Here is a 15,659-nt window from a genome sequence, read left to right on the forward strand (position 1 = left end):
ACTACACATATTCCAAGCCAAAAGGCCGAGAAGCGATAGCACATTAATACTCCAACGGTGGAGGTCATATTTGCCGACTATCCTTTCCATCATTTTGATGATATTCAAAGTTCCTTTATTCCCTTACCGTCTACCTTCCTTCCAAGATATCCAACCAGACCGGAAGATCACTCTGCAGCAGTCGCTGTGCTTTCCCCGTGCTTTTCTGTCCACTGTTACGTAGCCGCGTAGGTCGCGCTGACGACCAATCAGATGGCACGGGCCGGAGCCACTGCACGTCAGGTCGACAGCAGAGAGGTTTCTCCCCGTGATCGGGGACAGCGGCGGCGGCAGGGTCATTCATTCCCCCGGCATCTACAAGATTCACCAGAATTCCTCAGGCAGCACCTTGCAAACCCATGGCCAACGCAGCCTCGAAGGATGACGGCAGCAGATCCACGGGAACACCACCATTCGCAAGTTCTCCCCCCCGCCGAGGCACTCGCTGTCCTGAATTGCAAATATGTCCTTGTTCCTCCGGTGTTACCCGGTCAAAATCGGGAATCCCCGCCCAAACAGCATCGCGGGGCTACCGACAGCACTTGGACTGCAGCGGTTCGAGAGAGCAGCTCACCACCAGGCTGATCTCGGCATGGGCGAGAAATGTTGGCCTTGACGGAAAGATCCTATTCATTGCCTCCCCTTGTGTTGGTGTAGCTTGCCCATAAATGCCAATCATCGTTTCCCTCACGTACAGGATTCGCTCCTCGGCATTCCGCATCAATCCGAAAAGTTGCGAAAAGCGAATTACTTCCGTGCACCCTTTCTTTATCGTCCACTTTCAATATCCTCTCTACTTGTATCCGACTCTCTGTGGAGAATGGGAGGGAGCTGATCTCCCCGTGTAAACATGTCACGCTGCAAGCGCGCCTCATCACCACCAGCAGCTCGATTCGACATCTCCGTTCACATTGCTGCAGATCGCTGACAACATTAAAATCCGACCCAGTTGACAAATTGACAACTGTTTCGCTACTTGCACCGCAAATGATGACAAATCGTTCCAATCGTACGGGTGGCACAGTGGATCAGTGGTTAGTACGGCTGCCTGGTGGCACCAGGGAGCTGAAGCCAGTTCCAGCCTTGGGCGATCGTCTGCGTGAATAATCTTTACGTACAGACGTAGCTACTAAAGCAGGTCGCTTCCGTACAGTAGTTTGCGAAGAAACAAAACAGAGATGGGGGTTTCACTCTATTCAGGAAACAGACTAAAGACATTTCTTCCTTGTTCAAGAAAATATTAGGATAAATTTGTTGCCTCGGGGGTGGGGGGTTGGGAAGGGGCTGTGGGGGCTGATCTGATAGCCATTTGACATTGGCTGAGTCATGGGATCCCACAACCTGATTTGACTGTGTTAAAAATCCCACAACACCAGTTTTCAGCCCAACGGGGTTCTTTGAAATTACAGCAGTCACCCCACCCCCCGCCACCGCCGTACCATCGGTGGGATACGTTCCAAGAACGACCGCAGAAGCCCAAAACGGCAGACAAGGTCAAATCCATTCATTCAAATTGGCAAGTTACCTTCCTGGCAGGCCCCTGGTTCCAGAATGTTCCCTGTAGCACGTTGGGTTACCCCTGTCCTGGCTTTCAGCGTGCTGCACCTTCATCAGGTAACTGCAGAGCAGGTTCATAAGACAGAAAACCCGTAACAAAAGACGATAGTTTCCTGCAACTGAAAAGACAATAGATGCAACAATCACTGACTGCCATCAACACGGCAAACGAGCAAAGGCAAGAGATTCACATTGCATTCACCTGCTTTTGAACTTGGGTAGACGTTGGGTGCACCATTCCTGGAAACACTGCAATACCAGGCTGATACATGGAGAGGACAGAGCAAGCCCTTAAGCCATCTCCCTGCTCCAAAAATCCATTTAATACAAACACTCCCACCTTCGGGAGATATCAGCGATTAAACTGATAAGAACAGAAACTACACATATTCCAAGCCAAAAGGCCGAGAAGCGATAGCACATTAATACTCCAACGGTGGAGGTCATATTTGCCGACTATCCTTTCCATCAGTTTGATGATATTCAAAGTTCCTTTATTCCCTTACCGTCTACCTTCCTTCCAAGATATCCAACCAGACCGGAAGATCACTCTGCAGCAGTCGCTGTGCTTTACCCGTGGTTTTCTGTTACGTAGCCGCGTAGGTCGCGCTGACGACCAATCAGATGGCACGGGCCGGAGCCACTGCACGTCAGGTCGACTGCAGAGAGGTTTCTCCCGGTGATCGGGGACAGCGGCGGCGGCAGGGTCATTCATTTCCCCGGCAGGGTCATTCATTCCCCCGGCATCTACAAGATTCACCAGAATTCCTCAGGCAGCACCTTGTAAACCCATGGCCAACGCAGCCTCGAAGGATGACGGCAGCAGATCCACGGGAACACCACCATTCGCAAGTTCTCCCCCGCGCCGAGGCACTCGCTGTCCTGAATTGCAAATATGTCCTTGTTCCTCCGGTGTTACCGGGTCAAAATCGGGAATCCCTGCCCAAACAGCATCGCGGGGCTACCGACAGCACTTGGACTGCAGCGGTTCGAGAGAGCAGCTCACCACCAGGCTGATCTCGGCATGGGCGAGAAATGTTGGCCTTGACGGAAAGATCCTATTCATTGCCTCCCCTTGTGTTGGTGTAGCTTGCCCATAAATGCCAATCATCGTTTCCCTCACGTACAGGATTCGCTCCTCGGCATTCCGCATCAATCCGAAAAGTTGCGAAAAGCGAATTACGTCCGTGCACCCTTTCTTTATCGTCCACTTTCAATATCCTCTCTACTTGTATCCGACTCTCTGTGGAGAATGGGGAGGGAGCTGATCTCCCCGTGTAAACATGTCACGCTGCAAGCGTGCCTCATCACCACCAGCAGCTCGATTCGACATCTCCGTTCACATTGCTGCAGATCGCTGACAACATTATAATCCGACCCAGTTGACAAACTGACAACTGTTTCGCTACTTGCACCGCAAATGATGACAAATCGTTCCAAATCGTACGGGTGGCACAGTGGATCAGTGGTTAGTACGGCTGCCTGGTGGCACCAGGGAGCTGAAGCCAGTTCCAGCCTTGGGCGATCGTCTGCGTGAATAATCTTTACGTGCAGACGTAGCTACTAAAGCAGGTCGCTTCCGTACAGTAGTTTGCGAAGAAACAAACAGAGATGGGGGTTTCACTCTATTCAGGAAACAGACCAAAGACATTTCTTTCTTGTTCAAGAAAATATTAGGATAAATTTGTTGCCTCGGGGTTGGGGGGGAGGGGGGGGGGTTGGGAAGGGGCTGTGGGGGCTGATCTGATAGCCATTTGACATTGGCTGAGTCATGGGATCCCACAACCTGATTTGACTGTGTTAAAAATCCCACAACACCAGGGTTCAGCCCAACGGGGTTCTTTGAAATTACAGCAGTCACCCCACCCCCCGCCACCGCCGTACCATCGGTGGGATACGTTCCAAGAACGACCGCAGAAGCCCAAAACGGCAGACAAGGGCAAATCCATTCATTCAAATTGGCAAGTTACCTTCCTGGCAGGCCCCTGGTTCCAGAATGTTCCCTGTAGCACGTTGGGGTTACCCCTGTCCTGGCTTTCAGCGTGCTGCACCTTCATCAGGTAACTGCAGAGCAGGTTCATAAGACAGAAAACCCGTAACAAAAGACGATAGTTTCCTGCAACTGAAAAGACAATAGATGCAACAATCACTGACTGCCATCAACACGGCAAACTAGCAAAGGCAAGAGATTCACATTGCATTCACCTGCTTTTGAACTTGGGTAAGCGTTGGGTGCACCATTCCTGGAAACACTGCAATACCAGGCTGATACATGGAGAGGACAGAGCAAGCCCTTAAGCCATCTCCCTGCTCCAAAAATCCATTTAATACAAACACTCCCACCTTCGGGAGATATCAGCGATTAAACTGATAAGAACAGAAACTACACATATTCCAAGCCAAAAGGCCGAGAAGCGATAGCACATTAATACTCCAACGGTGGAGGTCATATTTGCCGACTATCCTTTCCATCAGTTTGATGATATTCAAAGTTCCTTTATTCCCTTACCGTCTACCTTCCTTCCAAGATATCCAACCAGACCGGAAGATCACTCTGCAGCAGTCGCTGTGCTTTACCCGTGGTTTTCTGTTACGTAGCCGCGTAGGTCGCGCTGACGACCAATCAGATGGCACGGGCCGGAGCCACTGCACGTCAGGTCGACTGCAGAGAGGTTTCTCCCGGTGATCGGGGACAGCGGCGGCGGCAGGGTCATTCATTCCCCCGGCAGGGTCATTCATTCCCCCGGCATCTACAAGATTCACCAGAATTCCTCAGGCAGCACCTTGTAAACCCATGGCCAACGCAGCCTCGAAGGATGACGGCAGCAGATCCACGGGAACACCACCATTCGCAAGTTCTCCCCCGCGCCGAGGCACTCGCTGTCCTGAATTGCAAATATGTCCTTGTTCCTCCGGTGTTACCGGGTCAAAATCGGGAATCCCCGCCCAAACAGCATCGCGGGGCTACCGACAGCACTTGGACTGCAGCGGTTCGAGAGAGCAGCTCACCACCAGGCTGATCTCGGCATGGGCGAGAAATGTTGGCCTTGACGGAAAGATCCTATTCATTGCCTCCCCATGTGTTGGTGTAGCTTGCCCATAAATGCCAATCATCGTTTCCCTCACGTACAGGATTCGCTCCTCGGCATTCCGCATCAATCCGAAAAGTTGCGAAAAGCGAATTACGTCCGTGCACCCTTTCTTTATCGTCCACTTTCAATATCCTCTCTACTTGTATCCGACTCTCTGTGGAGAATGGGGAGGGAGCTGATCTCCCCGTGTAAACATGTCACGCTGCAAGCGTGCCTCATCACCACCAGCAGCTCGATTCGACATCTCCGTTCACATTGCTGCAGATCGCTGACAACATTATAATCCGACCCAGTTGACAAACTGACAACTGTTTCGCTACTTGCACCGCAAATGATGACAAATCGTTCCAAATCGTACGGGTGGCACAGTGGATCAGTGGTTAGTACGGCTGCCTGGTGGCACCAGGGAGCTGAAGCCAGTTCCAGCCTTGGGCGATGGTCTGCGTGAATAATCTTTACGTGCAGACGTAGCTACTAAAGCAGGTCGCTTCCGTACAGTAGTTTGCGAAGAAACAAACAGAGATGGGGGTTTCACTCTATTCAGGAAACAGACCAAAGACATTTCTTTCTTGTTCAAGAAAATATTAGGATAAATTTGTTGCCTCGGGGTTGGGGGGGGGGGCGGGGGGGTTGGGAAGGGGCTGTGGGGGCTGATCTGATAGCCATTTGACATTGGCTGAGTCATGGGATCCCACAACCTGATTTGACTGTGTTAAAAATCCCACAACACCAGGGTTCAGCCCAACGGGGTTCTTTGAAATTACAGCAGTCACCCCACCCCCCGCCACCGCCGTACCATCGGTGGGATACGTTCCAAGAACGACCGCAGAAGCCCAAAACGGCAGACAAGGGCAAATCCATTCATTCAAATTGGCAAGTTACCTTCCTGGCAGGCCCCTGGTTCCAGAATGTTCCCTGTAGCACGTTGGGGTTACCCCTGTCCTGGCTTTCAGCGTGCTGCACCTTCATCAGGTAACTGCAGAGCAGGTTCATAAGACAGAAAACCCGTAACAAAAGACGATAGTTTCCTGCAACTGAAAAGACAATAGATGCAACAATCACTGACTGCCATCAACACGGCAAACTAGCAAAGGCAAGAGATTCACATTGCATTCACCTGCTTTTGAACTTGGGTAAGCGTTGGGTGCACCATTCCTGGAAACACTGCAATACCAGGCTGATACATGGAGAGGACAGAGCAAGCCCTTAAGCCATCTCCCTGCTCCAAAAATCCATTTAATACAAACACTCCCACCTTCGGGAGATATCAGCGATTAAACTGATAAGAACAGAATTTTTTTTTATTTCAAAATATACTTTATTCGTAAATATTCATAAATAATTTGATACACTGTACATTGGGTAATGCCATACATATGTTCACATTAACATACACAGTTTAGAATTTTCCTTTTTATATGCAAGTCTGTGCATTTCTCACTCCTATGCCCTTATATTGGGCTGAGGCGTCAGCAGAGCCCAAATGACTGCATGGGCCCCCTGATCTTCTTTAGACAGGCAGATGTTAAACGGTGGTCTTTCCCCACCGCGCCTTGGCGGCAGCTGCCCCAAGCTTCAGCGCGTCCCTCAACACGTAGTCTTGGACCTTGGAATGTGCCAGTCTGCAACACTCAGTCGGGGTCAACTCCTTCAGCTGGAAGATCAACAGGTTTCGGACCACCCAGAGAGCGTCCTTCACCGAGTTGATGATCCTCCAGGCGCAGTTGATATTCGTCTCGGTGTGCGTCCCGGGGAACAGGCCGTAGAGCACGGAGTCCCGTGTCACGGCGCTGCTCGGGACGAACCTCGACAAATACCACTGCATTCCTCTCCAGACTTCCTCTGCATAGGCACATTCCAGAAGGAGGTGTGTGACAGTCTCGTCCCCCCCGCAGCCACTTCGAGGGCAGCGTGCGGTGCGGCAGAGAGTCCGGGCGTGCATAAACGATCTCACGGGTAGAGCCCTTCTCACCACCAGCCAAGCCATGTCTTGGTGCTTGTTAGAAAGTTCTGGCGATGAGGCATTCTGCCAAATTGCTTTGACAGTCTGCTCAGGGAACCACTCAACAGGATCCGCCCTCTCCTTTTCCCGAAGGGTCTCAAGGACACTACGTGCTGACCACTTCCTGATGGACTTGTGGTCAAAGGTGTTTTTCTTCAGAAATTTCTCCACGAAGGACAGGTGGTACGGAACGGTCCAACTACTCGGAGCGTTCCGCGGCAGCGAGGCCAGGCCCATCCTTCGCAACACCGGGGACAGGTAGAACCTCAGTACGTAGTGACACTTGGTGTTTGCGTACCGGGGATCCACGCACAGCTTGATGCAGCCACACACAAAGGTGGCCATCAGGGCGAGGGTGGCATTGGGAGCGTTTTTTTCCCCCCATTGCACCGGTCTTTGTACATGGTGTCTCTTCGGACCCGTCCATCTTTGATCTCCACATGAAGTGGAAGATGGACCGGGTGACTGCGGCAGCACAGGTTCTGGGATAGGCCAGGCCTGTGCCACATACAACAATACTGAGAGTACCTCGCACCTGATGACCAGGTTTTTCCCCGCGATGGAGAGCGACCGTTGCTCCCATCTGCCTAGTTTCTGTCTCATCTTCCTGATCCGCTCCTCCCAGGTCTTGGCGCACGCCCCAGCACCCCCGAACCAAATACCCAGCACCTTCAGGTGGCCAGTCCTGACGGTGAAGGGGATATAGGATTGGTCGGTCCAGTTCCCGAAGAGCATGGCCTCGCTCTTCCCTCGGTTTACCTTGGCCCCCGAGGCCCGCTCGAACTGGTCGCAGATGCACAGGAGCCTGTGCACGGACAGCGGATCCGAGCAGAAAACGGCGACGTCATCCATGTACAGGGAGGCCTTAACCTGTAGGCCCCCGCTGCCAGGAATAGTCACCCCTCTCAGGCTCGCATCCTTCCTGATGGATTCGGCAAATGGCTCTATGCAACATACAAACAAGGCAGGAGAGAGTGGGCAGCCCTGCCTGACTCCAGATCTTACAGGGAAGCTATCTGATTCCCACCCATTGATTGAGACTGCACTGACAATGTTGGTGTAGAGCAGTCTGATCCAATTGCAGATTCCCTCTCCAAAGCCCATTTTGGAGAGGACATCCCTCATATATGTATGCGATATCCTGTCAAAGGCTTTCTCCTGGTCCAGGCTGATGAGGCAGGTGTCCACCCCCCTGTCCTGCACGTAGGCGATCGTATCCCTGAGGAGTGCGAGGCTCTCAGAGATCTTCCTGCCCGGTACAGCACAGGTTTGGTCGGGGTGGATCACCGTTCCCAGAGCAGACCTGACCCGGTTTGCGATGACCTTTGACAAGATTTTGTAGTCTGTGTTTAGCAGTGAGATCGGTCTCCAATTTCTAATTTCATCCCTCTCCCCCTTCCGCTTATAGATGAGGGTGATGATGCCTTTCCTCATGGATTCACTCATGGTACCTGCCCGAAGCATACTGACATACACCTCCAGCAGGTCCCGGCCAATCAAGTCCCAAAGAGCGGAATAGATCTCGACCGGTAAGCACTACACATATTCCAAGCCAAAAGGCCGAGAAGCGATAGCACATTAATACTCCAACGGTGGAGGTCATATTTGCCGACTATCCTTTCCATCAGTTTGATGATATTCAAAGTTCCTTTATTCCCTTACCGTCTACCTTCCTTCCAAGATATCCAACCAGACCGGAAGATCACTCTGCAGCAGTCGCTGTGCTTTCCCCGTGCTTTTCTGTCCATCTGTTACGTAGCCGCGTAGGTCGCGCTGACGACCAATCAGATGGCACGGGCCGGAGCCACTGCACGTCAGGTCGACTGCAGAGAGGTTTCTCCCGGTGATCGGGGACAGCGGCGGCGGCAGGGTCATTCATTCCCCCGGCATCTACAAGATTCACCAGAATTCCTCAGGCAGCACCTTGCAAACCCATGGCCAACGCAGCCTCGAAGGATGACGGCAGCAGATCCACGGGAACACCACCATTCGCAAGTTCTCCCCCCCGCCGAGGCACTCGCTGTCCTGAATTGCAAATATGTCCTTGTTCCTCCGGTGTTACCGGGTCAAAATCGGGAATCCCCGCCCAAACAGCATCGCGGGGCTACCGACAGCACTTGGACTGCAGCGGTTCGAGAGAGCAGCTCACCACCAGGCTGATCTCGGCATGGGCGAGAAATGTTGGCCTTGACGGAAAGATCCTATTCATTGCCTCCCCTTGTGTTGGTGTAGCTTGCCCATAAATGCCAATCATCGTTTCCCTCACGTACAGGATTCGCTCCTCGGCATTCCGCATCAATCCGAAAAGTTGCGAAAAGCGAATTACGTCCGTGCACCCTTTCTTTATCGTCCACTTTCAATATCCTCTCTACTTGTATCCGACTCTCTGTGGAGAATGGGGAGGGAGCTGATCTCCCCGTGTAAACATGTCACGCTGCAAGCGCGCCTCATCACCACCAGCAGCTCGATTCGACATCTCCGTTCACATTGCTGCAGATCGCTGACAACATTATAATCCGACCCAGTTGACAAATTGACAACTGTTTCGCTACTTGCACCGCAAATGATGACAAATCGTTCCAAATCGTACGGGTGGCACAGTGGATCAGTGGTTAGTACGGCTGCCTGGTGGCACCAGGGAGCTGAAGCCAGTTCCAGCCTTGGGCGATCGTCTGCGTGAATAATCTTTACGTACAGACGTAGCTACTAAAGCAGGTCGCTTCCGTACAGTAGTTTGCGAAGAAACAAAACAGAGATGGGGGTTTCACTCTATTCAGGAAACAGACTAAAGACATTTCTTCCTTGTTCAAGAAAATATTAGGATAAATTTGTTGCCTCGGGGGTGGGGGGTTGGGAAGGGGCTGTGGGGGCTGATCTGATAGCCATTTGACATTGGCTGAGTCATGGGATCCCACAACCTGATTTGACTGTGTTAAAAATCCCACAACACCAGGTTTCAGCCCAACGGGGTTCTTTGAAATTACAGCAGTCACCCCACCCCCCGCCACCGCCGTACCATCGGTGGGATACGTTCCAAGAACGACCGCAGAAGCCCAAAACGGCAGACAAGGTCAAATCCATTCATTCAAATTGGCAAGTTACCTTCCTGGCAGGCCCCTGGTTCCAGAATGTTCCCTGTAGCACGTTGGGGTTACCCCTGTCCTGGCTTTCAGCGTGCTGCACCTTCATCAGGTAACTGCAGAGCAGGTTCATAAGACAGAAAACCCGTAACAAAAGACGATAGTTTCCTGCAACTGAAAAGACAATAGATGCAACAATCACTGACTGCCATCAACACGGCAAACGAGCAAAGGCAAGAGATTCACATTGCATTCACCTGCTTTTGAACTTGGGTAGACGTTGGGTGCACCATTCCTGGAAACACTGCAATACCAGGCTGATACATGGAGAGGACAGAGCAAGCCCTTAAGCCATCTCCCTGCTCCAAAAATCCATTTAATACAAACACTCCCACCTTCGGGAGATATCAGCGATTAAACTGATAAGAACAGAAACTACACATATTCCAAGCCAAAAGGCCGAGAAGCGATAGCACATTAATACTCCAACGGTGGAGGTCATATTTGCCGACTATCCTTTCCATCAGTTTGATGATATTCAAAGTTCCTTTATTCCCTTACCGTCTACCTTCCTTCCAAGATATCCAACCAGACCGGAAGATCACTCTGCAGCAGTCGCTGTGCTTTACCCGTGGTTTTCTGTTACGTAGCCGCGTAGGTCGCGCTGACGACCAATCAGATGGCACGGGCCGGAGCCACTGCACGTCAGGTCGACTGCAGAGAGGTTTCTCCCGGTGATCGGGGACAGCGGCGGCGGCAGGGTCATTCATTCCCCCGGCAGGGTCATTCATTCCCCCGGCATCTACAAGATTCACCAGAATTCCTCAGGCAGCACCTTGTAAACCCATGGCCAACGCAGCCTCGAAGGATGACGGCAGCAGATCCACGGGAACACCACCATTCGCAAGTTCTCCCCCGCGCCGAGGCACTCGCTGTCCTGAATTGCAAATATGTCCTTGTTCCTCCGGTGTTACCGGGTCAAAATCGGGAATCCCTGCCCAAACAGCATCGCGGGGCTACCGACAGCACTTGGACTGCAGCGGTTCGAGAGAGCAGCTCACCACCAGGCTGATCTCGGCATGGGCGAGAAATGTTGGCCTTGACGGAAAGATCCTATTCATTGCCTCCCCTTGTGTTGGTGTAGCTTGCCCATAAATGCCAATCATCGTTTCCCTCACGTACAGGATTCGCTCCTCGGCATTCCGCATCAATCCGAAAAGTTGCGAAAAGCGAATTACGTCCGTGCACCCTTTCTTTATCGTCCACTTTCAATATCCTCTCTACTTGTATCCGACTCTCTGTGGAGAATGGGGAGGGAGCTGATCTCCCCGTGTAAACATGTCACGCTGCAAGCGTGCCTCATCACCACCAGCAGCTCGATTCGACATCTCCGTTCACATTGCTGCAGATCGCTGACAACATTATAATCCGACCCAGTTGACAAACTGACAACTGTTTCGCTACTTGCACCGCAAATGATGACAAATCGTTCCAAATCGTACGGGTGGCACAGTGGATCAGTGGTTAGTACGGCTGCCTGGTGGCACCAGGGAGCTGAAGCCAGTTCCAGCCTTGGGCGATCGTCTGCGTGAATAATCTTTACGTGCAGACGTAGCTACTAAAGCAGGTCGCTTCCGTACAGTAGTTTGCGAAGAAACAAACAGAGATGGGGGTTTCACTCTATTCAGGAAACAGACCAAAGACATTTCTTTCTTGTTCAAGAAAATATTAGGATAAATTTGTTGCCTCGGGGTTGGGGGGGAGGCGGGGGGTTTGGGAAGGGGCTGTGGGGGCTGATCTGATAGCCATTTGACATTGGCTGAGTCATGGGATCCCACAACCTGATTTGACTGTGTTAAAAATCCCACAACACCAGGGTTCAGCCCAACGGGGTTCTTTGAAATTACAGCAGTCACCCCACCCCCCGCCACCGCCGTACCATCGGTGGGATACGTTCCAAGAACGACCGCAGAAGCCCAAAACGGCAGACACGGGCAAATCCATTCATTCAAATTGGCAAGTTACCTTCCTGGCAGGCCCCTGGTTCCAGAATGTTCCCTGTAGCACGTTGGGGTTACCCCTGTCCTGGCTTTCAGCGTGCTGCACCTTCATCAGGTAACTGCAGAGCAGGTTCATAAGACAGAAAACCCGTAACAAAAGACGATAGTTTCCTGCAACTGAAAAGACAATAGATGCAACAATCACTGACTGCCATCAACACGGCAAACTAGCAAAGGCAAGAGATTCACATTGCATTCACCTGCTTTTGAACTTGGGTAAGCGTTGGGTGCACCATTCCTGGAAACACTGCAATACCAGGCTGATACATGGAGAGGACAGAGCAAGCCCTTAAGCCATCTCCCTGCTCCAAAAATCCATTTAATACAAACACTCCCACCTTCGGGAGATATCAGCGATTAAACTGATAAGAACAGAAACTACACATATTCCAAGCCAAAAGGCCGAGAAGCGATAGCACATTAATACTCCAACGGTGGAGGTCATATTTGCCGACTATCCTTTCCATCAGTTTGATGATATTCAAAGTTCCTTTATTCCCTTACCGTCTACCTTCCTTCCAAGATATCCAACCAGACCGGAAGATCACTCTGCAGCAGTCGCTGTGCTTTCCCCGTGCTTTTCTGTTACGTAGCCGCGTAGGTCGCGCTGACGACCAATCAGATGGCACGGGCCGGAGCCACTGCACGTCAGGTCGACTGCAGAGAGGTTTCTCCCGGTGATCGGGGACAGCGGCGGCGGCAGGGTCATTCATTTCCCCGGCAGGGTCATTCATTCCCCCGGCATCTACAAGATTCACCAGAATTCCTCAGGCAGCACCTTGTAAACCCATGGCCAACGCAGCCTCGAAGGATGACGGCAGCAGATCCACGGGAACACCACCATTCGCAAGTTCTCCCCCGCGCCGAGGCACTCGCTGTCCTGAATTGCAAATATGTCCTTGTTCCTCCGGTGTTACCGGGTCAAAATCGGGAATCCCCGCCCAAACAGCATCGCGGGGCTACCGACAGCACTTGGACTGCAGCGGTTCGAGAGAGCAGCTCACCACCAGGCTGATCTCGGCATGGGCGAGAAATGTTGGCCTTGACGGAAAGATCCTATTCATTGCCTCCCCTTGTGTTGGTGTAGCTTGCCCATAAATGCCAATCATCGTTTCCCTCACGTACAGGATTCGCTCCTCGGCATTCCGCATCAATCCGAAAAGTTGCGAAAAGCGAATTACGTCCGTGCACCCTTTCTTTATCGTCCACTTTCAATATCCTCTCTACTTGTATCCGACTCTCTGTGGAGAATGGGGAGGGAGCTGATCTCCCCGTGTAAACATGTCACGCTGCAAGCGTGCCTCATCACCACCAGCAGCTCGATTCGACATCTCCGTTCACATTGCTGCAGATCGCTGACAACATTATAATCCGACCCAGTTGACAAACTGACAACTGTTTCGCTACTTGCACCGCAAATGATGACAAATCGTTCCAAATCGTACGGGTGGCACAGTGGATCAGTGGTTAGTACGGCTGCCTGGTGGCACCAGGGAGCTGAAGCCAGTTCCAGCCTTGGGCGATGGTCTGCGTGAATAATCTTTACGTGCAGACGTAGCTACTAAAGCAGGTCGCTTCCGTACAGTAGTTTGCGAAGAAACAAACAGAGATGGGGGTTTCACTCTATTCAGGAAACAGACCAAAGACATTTCTTTCTTGTTCAAGAAAATATTAGGATAAATTTGTTGCCTCGGGGTTGGGGGGGGAGGCGGGGGGGTTGGGAAGGGGCTGTGGGGGCTGATCTGATAGCCATTTGACATTGGCTGAGTCATGGGATCCCACAACCTGATTTGACTGTGTTAAAAATCCCACAACACCAGGGTTCAGCCCAACGGGGTTCTTTGAAATTACAGCAGTCACCCCACCCCCCGCCACCGCCGTACCATCGGTGGGATACGTTCCAAGAACGACCGCAGAAGCCCAAAACGGCAGACAAGGGCAAATCCATTCATTCAAATTGGCAAGTTACCTTCCTGGCAGGCCCCTGGTTCCAGAATGTTCCCTGTAGCACGTTGGGGTTACCCCTGTCCTGGCTTTCAGCGTGCTGCACCTTCATCAGGTAACTGCAGAGCAGGTTCATAAGACAGAAAACCCGTAACAAAAGACGATAGTTTCCTGCAACTGAAAAGACAATAGATGCAACAATCACTGACTGCCATCAACACGGCAAACTAGCAAAGGCAAGAGATTCACATTGCATTCACCTGCTTTTGAACTTGGGTAAGCGTTGGGTGCACCATTCCTGGAAACACTGCAATACCAGGCTGATACATGGAGAGGACAGAGCAAGCCCTTAAGCCATCTCCCTGCTCCAAAAATCCATTTAATACAAACACTCCCACCTTCGGGAGATATCAGCGATTAAACTGATAAGAACAGAAACTACACATATTCCAAGCCAAAAGGCCGAGAAGCGATAGCACATTAATACTCCAACGGTGGAGGTCATATTTGCCGACTATCCTTTCCATCAGTTTGATGATATTCAAAGTTCCTTTATTCCCTTACCGTCTACCTTCCTTCCAAGATATCCAACCAGACCGGAAGATCACTCTGCAGCAGTCGCTGTGCTTTACCCGTGGTTTTCTGTTACGTAGCCGCGTAGGTCGCGCTGACGACCAATCAGATGGCACGGGCCGGAGCCACTGCACGTCAGGTCGACTGCAGAGAGGTTTCTCCCGGTGATCGGGGACAGCGGCGGCGGCAGGGTCATTCATTTCCCCGGCAGGGTCATTCATTCCCCCGGCATCTACAAGATTCACCAGAATTCCTCAGGCAGCACCTTGTAAACCCATGGCCAACGCAGCCTCGAAGGATGACGGCAGCAGATCCACGGGAACACCACCATTCGCAAGTTCTCCCCCCGCCGAGGCACTCGCTGTCCTGAATTGCAAATATGTCCTTGTTCCTCCGGTGTTACCGGGTCAAAATCGGGAATCCCCGCCCAAACAGCATCGCGGGGCTACCGACAGCACTTGGACTGCAGCGGTTCGAGAGAGCAGCTCACCACCAGGCTGATCTCGGCATGGGCGAGAAATGTTGGCCTTGACGGAAAGATCCTATTCATTGCCTCCCCTTGTGTTGGTGTAGCTTGCCCATAAATGCCAATCATCGTTTCCCTCACGTACAGGATTCGCTCCTCGGCATTCCGCATCAATCCGAAAAGTTGCGAAAAGCGAATTACGTCCGTGCACCCTTTCTTTATCGTCCACTTTCAATATCCTCTCTACTTGTATCCGACTCTCTGTGGAGAATGGGGAGGGAGCTGATCTCCCCGTGTAAACATGTCACGCTGCAAGCGTGCCTCATCACCACCAGCAGCTCGATTCGACATCTCCGTTCACATTGCTGCAGATCGCTGACAACATTATAATCCGACCCAGTTGACAAACTGACAACTGTTTCGCTACTTGCACCGCAAATGATGACAAATCGTTCCAAATCGTACGGGTGGCACAGTGGATCAGTGGTTAGTACGGCTGCCTGGTGGCACCAGGGAGCTGAAGCCAGTTCCAGCCTTGGGCGATCGTCTGCGTGAATAATCTTTACGTGCAGACGTAGCTACTAAAGCAGGTCGCTTCCGTACAGTAGTTTGCGAAGAAACAAACAGAGATGGGGGTTTCACTCTATTCAGGAAACAGACCAAAGACATTTCTTTCTTGTTCAAGAAAATATTAGGATAAATTTGTTGCCTCGGGGTTGGGGGGGGAGGCGGGGGGGTTGGGAAGGGGCTGTGGGGGCTGATCTGATAGCCATTTGACATTGGCTGAGTCATGGGATCCCACAACCTGATTTGACTGTGTTAAAAATCCCACAACACCAGGGTTCA

The 15,659-nt window shown here is 51.7% G+C and overlaps 5 non-coding genes and 1 pseudogene across 5 annotated transcripts; all 6 read right to left on the reverse strand.

Moving 5' to 3' along the window:
• Positions 1-1,820: 1,820 nt before the first annotated feature.
• Positions 1,821-2,012, reverse strand: LOC132812913 (U2 spliceosomal RNA). Its single transcript, XR_009643839.1, has one exon. It is a non-coding gene; the product is annotated as a U2 spliceosomal RNA (small nuclear RNA).
• A 1,811-nt stretch (positions 2,013-3,823) lies between these two features.
• LOC132812924 (U2 spliceosomal RNA) lies at positions 3,824-4,015 on the reverse strand. The gene has a single exon (XR_009643850.1). It is a non-coding gene; the product is annotated as a U2 spliceosomal RNA (small nuclear RNA).
• A 1,812-nt stretch (positions 4,016-5,827) lies between these two features.
• Positions 5,828-6,003, reverse strand: LOC132812938 (U2 spliceosomal RNA; annotated as a pseudogene).
• Positions 6,004-10,049: 4,046 nt separating this feature from the next.
• Positions 10,050-10,241, reverse strand: LOC132812936 (U2 spliceosomal RNA). The gene has a single exon (XR_009643861.1). It is a non-coding gene; the product is annotated as a U2 spliceosomal RNA (small nuclear RNA).
• A 1,811-nt stretch (positions 10,242-12,052) lies between these two features.
• Positions 12,053-12,244, reverse strand: LOC132812939 (U2 spliceosomal RNA). The gene has a single exon (XR_009643863.1). It is a non-coding gene; the product is annotated as a U2 spliceosomal RNA (small nuclear RNA).
• A 1,812-nt stretch (positions 12,245-14,056) lies between these two features.
• On the reverse strand, positions 14,057-14,248 carry LOC132812940 (U2 spliceosomal RNA). Its single transcript, XR_009643864.1, has one exon. It is a non-coding gene; the product is annotated as a U2 spliceosomal RNA (small nuclear RNA).
• Positions 14,249-15,659: the final 1,411 nt, after the last annotated feature.

Source organism: Hemiscyllium ocellatum, unplaced genomic scaffold (genome assembly GCF_020745735.1).
Source record: "Hemiscyllium ocellatum isolate sHemOce1 unplaced genomic scaffold, sHemOce1.pat.X.cur. scaffold_3133_pat_ctg1, whole genome shotgun sequence".
NCBI classification, from domain to species: domain Eukaryota; kingdom Metazoa; phylum Chordata; class Chondrichthyes; order Orectolobiformes; family Hemiscylliidae; genus Hemiscyllium; species Hemiscyllium ocellatum.